The 7,606-nt window shown below is 43.9% G+C and overlaps 1 long non-coding RNA gene across 2 annotated transcripts in view; it reads right to left on the minus strand.

Annotated features, from left to right (window-relative positions):
- LOC119028746 overlaps window positions 1-6,995 on the minus strand; it is a 36,558-nt gene extending 29,563 nt beyond the window's left edge. For both annotated transcript variants that reach the window (XR_005077786.1, XR_005077787.1), the window contains exon 1: window positions 3,008-6,995. This is a non-coding gene — a long non-coding RNA (uncharacterized LOC119028746). The remainder of the gene's footprint in view (window positions 1-3,007) is intronic.
- Window positions 6,996-7,606: the final 611 nt, after the last annotated feature.

Raw genomic sequence — 7,606 nt, forward strand, 5'->3', positions numbered from 1 at the left:
GCCGTAAGTGCCATAAATATATTGGCACATAAGTATCCTTGACAGCGAGTTCCCTCTTGTGGGAGCAGTTCAGTTAATGCTTGTTGGGTGAGAAAATGGAGGATTTCTCAGATGTTGCTGCCATCAATCCGCAGCATAGTTTTCATCTGAGAGAAGAGATGGGGGGCGGCCATAACGTTATGTCATCTGTCAATAAAATAATCTTTCTTGCTCCCACAGCTACCAAGCAGCGGCATCCGCTTTTGAGCAGATTGAAATCATCTTACCCTTAATGCAATGAGCACGTGGTGATGAATAAGCCTACCCAGCGCTAATATCACACGAACACGCAGCAATTTTCTCATTGCGTGAGAAAATGGTTAATTCTGTAAACTCGTGGTCAGATTTGACTCACATAGTCGCTCAGTAGCCTGCCGTGATTTCACCGCGGGAGCTGGGTCATAAACCTTTCATAATCTGTCACTGCTGTGTTATTACAGCTGCTACGGCCACTCGAAGCAGAGCCGGGGAGACATTTGACGAAGGCGTTCAAGAACAACAAAAGAGCGCATCAGAAAATGTGAAGACTTGTGCCAAAACTCCTCACCATCTAATCACCATCTGTTTTTTGCCACAGCATAACTTTCATTCGCAAGCCGGGCGACTGGAGACTTTCACTCGGGGTTGCCTAGCTGCCGTCGCTTCATGATGTGAAAAAGCAAAAACAAAGTATCCTCTGAAATATGCCCGTAACTCATCCGCAGCTGCCAACACTTTGTCGACAGCCAGTGAAGGAGCACTGCACGAATCAGAAGACAGCAACCGGGCAATTTCAAGTGTTCAGCTACCCAAATCGCCAGACAATACCGCCACGTCGGCCCTCGGCTTTTCAAGCTTTCAAATCGCTTTCACCACATGTAGGTATAATGCAATTTAAGAGGTTGTTGGGGGGGAAAAAAAAATACACAGAAATTGCTTCAGCTATTGTCAATATATCATTAACTGGGGGATAGAAGGGATCTGTCAAGCATGGCAACACACAACACTGAGCAACTAATTTGTGATTTGTTACATTACGCAGATAGAGACTAAATCAGCCATTTGGTTATATTACCCCTGGAGGCCGAGGCAATGAAATGTTTATGAGCGCACATTATTTTGTCCCTCATTATTCGCAGGCAATCACAACAAAATATTTACTGGTGGGCTTTTAATTTCCTGCTTGGTTTCAGTAACAGTCGACTAAACGTTTAAACATTCTAATTTGTTTTTTGGTTCTAATCAGGCTTCAGGTTGTTAAAGTGTTTCTGTATTTCACAGACACACAGTTTTGTATCAGACTGGCAGGTAATTCATTTTACGAGTGAAAAAAGTTGCGTCTTCTTCCAAATCTGTCACGAGATCTCGGCAAAGAATGTTGAGTTTTATCATGAACGGATAGTTAGCATGGGACATAAAGTCATTCATTCTGTGCGTGTGCGCGTGTGTGTGTGTGTGTGTTCGGCGCAGGCCTCTGTACCCGTCATCCTGTCTCCAGAAGGATTTAATCTAGTCCCTCAGGCCTTGTGCTCAAAGGCAGTGACTGACAACTGGCAGGGGGTGTGTGAGATATGCATGATACGGTGTACTGTAAGTGCCAGTGTGCGCGTGTGTGCACGCGAATGTGTGGCTGACTGCATGTATCTACTCTACAACTGTGTGTGTTCTGCATGGATGGTTTTGAGCGCTACCTGATTTAATGTGTTTGTGTGGTTGTAATGTACGAGCATTAATCCATACATGAATGTAGGTTACATGTGCTCATATATGGCGTGTGTGTGTTGTGTGTGTGTGTGTGTGTGCACGTGTGTGTGTTTGGCATCCAACACAAGGACATTTTTTTTCTTCACTTATTTTCAGTAAGCCTGTGTAGCCATACTATATCTCCTGAGTGAAAGTCCTCCCTTGTGTATGCCATGTGTGTTTTACAACTGTGAATGGTGTGTGTTTGTGTGTGTGTGTGTGTGTGTGTGTGTGTGTGTGTGTGTGTGCGTGTGTGTGTGTGCAGAAAGCGATGCCTTGAAATTCAGCTCAGTGGTAGTGCAGTTTTCACTCAGACTGAAATATAAATGTAAATATAAATTATATTTTGAGTCAACCATTTGTATTTTATCATGTTTGGTAAGGTGACTTTGAGTCCTTGACAAAATGTTTGGTTGTGATGTGTGCACAATTTCTTTACATATTCTTTATACTATACAATAAAAAATGTGATGTTACTGCATGCTGAGCATAAAAGTTGAGTTTTAAACTTGGAAAAAGTGGCTTGATCAGAAAAAAACAAAAATCATAGCTTAAAGTGGCAACTGACAACTTTTCCCCATTACTGCTTCCAAGTGGTTTTATTGTTGGCGCCTGGGTTGCAACAACTGGATCGTTCCCATTTTCCTCAGAGTCACAAATAACAACAACACAGGACAAAACATGGGTTTAGTCAATCATTTAGTCTGTAAGAGAAATGGATCACAAGTTTACCTTCCTTTTCCCAGGTGACAACGTGTCTGGTTGCAGACAAGATTGTACAGTGATAGGGAGGTTTATAGGGAACTACTGTAAAAGCACATGGTTTCATTAGTCTATACCTGAGGTGCCCAACCTTTTTTGACCCAAGATCCACTTTTCAGCCAACCTCCCGAGAACCACCAGTCCAGTGTCAACATCGCAAACCCACACACATCGTTTCCAGCCTGCAGTAACCAACCTCATCACACTTTTTCTTGTTGTCACACAACCACTAGACATCACATCACAAACCCTCCCTCTCTCAAACACACACACACAAATTCCTCTCAAACAGTTGCCAGTTTGCACAGTGCGCTGTAGCACAAACCCTCTCTCTCTCTCTCGCTCTCTCTCGCTCTCTCTCTCACACACCAATCTGCATGATGATCAATAGCCATAACTGACCTTAATATGAATCAAACAGAACAATAAACCAGATGCAAAACAGACAGATCTCTGAGTTTGAAAAAAGGAAATCACTTCCTACCTTAGTGGGAGACGTGGCACTGGGAGGAGGCGGCTAGCTTCTCGTAGTCAGGAGTGTAGGAGCTGGTTGCAAGGCGTAGGCAGGTTGCAAGGTGCTCGTCAGTCATTGCTGATCTCTAGTTGGATTTGATGATTTTCATGTGCGAGAAAGCAGACTCGCACAAATAAGTTGATCCAAAAACAGCTGTCAGGTTCAAGGCACATCTTCTGAGACTGGGATACTTCTCCTCCATCAGTAGTTTCTAGAACACTGCATGCTCTCCAGGTTGAGCGGATGTTGATCTGGCTTTGATCTAAATGTCATTTTGCAATATGTCAGAATCTCATCCTCAAGAGCGGAGCTTTCCAAGACGAAAAATGATCTGACTTTGGTGGCAATGTCACCAACATCAATACTTGCACCAAATGGATAACACATATAGCTGGCTACAGGCTCGACGGATGCAAAGTCGGTAAAACGCCTCTCAAACTCTGACCAGATGCTCTGAACATGCTCCTAATAACGTGCACTGTCAACCAGTGTCACACCTTTACCTTGACGCTGTAGTTCTGCTTGCATGTGAGGGAAGTTGTGCAGGTCACCACGCTGCAGCCTGCTTGACACCAGCTGTAGCTTGCTTTTTAAACGTGTTCACTGAACTCATCGTGTTGACTACATCTTTACCCTTACCCTGCAGCTCTAAATTCAATTCATTGAGCTCGCCAGCGAGATCAGTGAGGAGAGATAAATCTAAAAGCCACTGGTGGTCCTCTAGCTTTGTATGGTAATCCACATGTTGTGAAAGCTTCAGGAAGTCCTTGATTTCAGGCAACAGCTCTGTAAACCTGGCCAAAATTTTATCACTGCTTAACCACCTTACATCCGTGTGAAGCAGCAGATCTGTGAGCTCAGCATCTTTCTCCTCCAAGTGAGCTCGGAAAAGCCTTCTCTGCAGACTCCTGGCCCGAACTGAACACACAATCTTCATCGCAATATCCATATCACTTCCTGCATATTTACAATCCTTCCACACAACGCTTGCTGGTGAATTACACAATGATAATTCAGGATATCCGGGAAAAGATTCACTTTCTTTGCACAGTGCAACAAACCCACTGGTGCGGCCCATCATAGCAGGCGCCGCATGGGTTGTGATGGAGATCAGCTTGAAGAGTGGCAGTTTTGTCCCGTTAACAAATCCCATGAAAGCATTAAAAATATCCTCACCTCTGGTATGTCCTTTTCATGGCAACATGGTGAGTAGCTCTTCCTTGGCGCTCATGTCTTCAAAAACCATCCTGATGAAAACACACAAATTGTGCTACATCCACCACATCAGTCGACTCGTCAAACTGAAGGGAAAACACTCACACGCGTCGATATCCTTCTTCAGCTGCTCCTCCACATCCACAGCCATTCCCTCACATCGCCTCGTAGCAGTACTACGGGAGAATTGCACTTCTTTAATGGCCTTTACGGTCTCTGTTTTATTTTTCAAGTCGTCAAAACGGCTATCCGCTGCCTCGAGAAAGGCTTCCTTCACAATATCGCCGTCTTTGAAATAGCTTCTCGTGTTTAGCAAGGACGTGACTGACGCGATAGGAAGCGATAGTCGCGACCTTACGCTGGTACTTCGGTTTGGTGAAGATTGACGGTCGAGCTGCAAGCTGTGCTTTCAAATCCCGCACTTCTGAGCCGCGTAAAGGCGTTTTTGCAGGGAAATCCCTCTCGTAGCTTCCGTGTACCGTTTTAAAATGCCGCTCCGGATTCCCTTTCTTTGCCAACGACACCGTTGCGCTGCAGATCAAACAAACAGTCTTTGAATACTATAAACAAACAAAAAAAATATTCTTCCTCACATTCAGGGTGAAAATGGTAGGCCTTGGCTCGTTTCCCCTCAGCCATGTTAACTTTTAGGAGTGCGTGACCGCTCTAATCGCTTGCTAGCTTCTACTGTTGACAGCTGGCAACTTCCTGTTATGCATGTCGCGCGCAACCATAGGTCAAACGTGACCTAAGTTGTTCTTTTTTTTAATCCTTTTTTTGTGGATGTGTTTAAGAGACTGATAGGGTGCGCAGGATAGGACTCTTAGTAGGCTGTAGTTGTAGTGTACATTTAATATAGAATATAACACACACAAAAAAAGTTTATTTTGTATTTTTTCCTGCACCCTTCCTGGTGGACTTGGGATCAGACTGGTTGGGCACTCCTGGTCTAGGTTGAAGAAGATAATGTGTCTACTGCCGGTTTAAGATCCACTGACTGTTATTTCCTGAATATATCGTTGAAAAGAGGCTCTAATTCTGTCCACTGACAGTTGAGTTGTAAGTAAACCTTGACTTTAGTTTGGTCAAATCGATGTACACTGTGTCAAATCATCACTGTCTTTTTTGCTGTGATTTGCCCTGACTTAATTTGTCTTAGATCACTGAAATGCAATTGCAGTATTACAGTAGGCTCTCTATATCAAATGATTCCCTTCATCCAGTCAGCCACACCACAGTTGACATTAGTTGGATATGCTTGTCGCTTAAAACCTGAATACAGATTGACATTTCATGTAAAGGCCTCGCTGTTAATTATAACAGTGCACAGCTGCAGGTTAGTGTTGGCTAAAAGTGAATTATCAAGCTCCGAGGCTGTGAATGGTTGCACTGTGCGAACAGCGGTCTCGTATGTCAATCTACAGGGGGGGCTACTGTTGCACGGCTAAGCCTGTCATTGTTACAGTTGCTACTGTTGGATAGGGGACACACTTACTCTGCTGGGAGCTGGTGTGTGTGTGTGTGTGTGTGTGTATAAGACTGTGTACATGCAATGTACTGTGACTCCTAATGTGTTACAGGTTGTGTTACAGGCACATACACACACACCCCACACACACATTTGTGTGGGTGTGTATGTGCTGACACAAATACTGCACCAGTATGTGTCAACACAGGCACATGGACACAAGTGTGTCTGTCTTTACCTTGTGCATGTGTCCATATCAGTGTCCCTTTCTTCTGTGCGCTTTCCTTTGTAAGAGTGTGTCAGTGTGTTTTGGCAGGATTTCAGATCCAGCGCCGACAACAACAGGACCCCCGGTTTCAGTGCCAAGTCACACAGTGCCCCCTAATTCCCCATAATCCACCCTGTCTCCAGGCAGGTGATCCTTGTGTGTGTCTTTGGGTGTGTGCTTGTGTATGTCTTTGTGCCAAGCCCTGCTCTGGTGGCATCAGTAAACCATGGCCTCTCTCACAATGCTCTGGAAACTCATTTTCCCATCAGCCTGTCAATCCTGGTAGCAACCAGTAGGCTATTCTGTCACAGCCCCGGTTAAACCTTATCATGTGCTTTGTCTCTCACTGGGGGGTACTAGGCCTATTAAATATCAAAACAAGGCCACTTTTGGAGTGCCATCAGTCATTGTGTCAGCTACTTCTGTATTACTAGTGTAGCATTTTCCAGTGCCACTGCAAATCTATCAACAACTCCATCTGCCAAGTTACCACAGCGTCTAAATTCAAAGTATTTTGCTCAACATGTTCCCCTCTATGTCCACTTGAGTTCTAGCTGGGTCACAAGTAGTTTTTATCGTTACAGATACATGCAAATTGGATGGCAAAATTTGCAGTGCAACAAAACTGTGCCCGCCGAATGTCAAAGATGTTTAAGGCTACATTCAGACTGATTGTGTCCGAAAGCAAAACCTCATCATTTATTCCAATTAGTCAACGGCACTGTTACAACAGCAGTCTGATGCAGAGGCCTCTGTCAAAAATCCCCCGCAGTCATCCGGCATGAAAGCTGAAAGTAGCTCATCTTCTTACGGGCTGCAATGAAATTTCCTCCAGCAAAGACATTCCTTGGCCATTTAAATATGTGGACATGTTCCCAGTAGATTACTTTGAAACAAAAACACTGCACAGGCGTGTATAATACTACAAACCTATAGTTTATTACTGAAAGTACTTTCTAGATCACCTTGTAACAACATGATGTATCTGATATTGCCATGTTAGTGTTGTTCCTACAGCATCTTAATTGACGCTGTCACAGGACCATCTTTTCAATTTCTGAAGAAGCAACATGTCCACCCATAAAGCAAGTTGTTATGGGCAATGATATGATATATATGATATGTATGATATATGAAAGATATAACGAGAAAAGAAAATTAAATTGTATGTTAGCAGGGGGTCTCCGACATTGTGATCTGTTCTATTTAGCATACAGACAAAAGAGTTGTAACCCAGCCTGGTTGCAAGGCAGCAAATAGCTGAATTTCCCAAGAATATTGCACCATTCCTCAAATAAGGCCACAGAAAACCATTCTCCATTCTGCTCAGATGGACAGCCAGCATTCAATATTGGTATTTCATCAAGCAGAACTCCAACATGGCTGCCAGAGGATGTGTTACATTACCTGAAAGTTCTTGCAAAAAATAATTCCAGATGTGTTTCGTAGAAGCTGAGCCCCATCGAGGCACACATTCTTGAATGCAATGGGACAAATACATGCACTCAAACATATGTTCATAACCCAGAAAGCACACATAGACATCTATTTTCACTCAGACAAACAGGCAGGACACCATCACCACCAACATCATTCCACCCACAGACGTGTCCGCTGC

This window comes from Acanthopagrus latus, chromosome 11 (genome assembly GCF_904848185.1).
Source record: "Acanthopagrus latus isolate v.2019 chromosome 11, fAcaLat1.1, whole genome shotgun sequence".
Taxonomy (NCBI): domain Eukaryota; kingdom Metazoa; phylum Chordata; class Actinopteri; order Spariformes; family Sparidae; genus Acanthopagrus; species Acanthopagrus latus.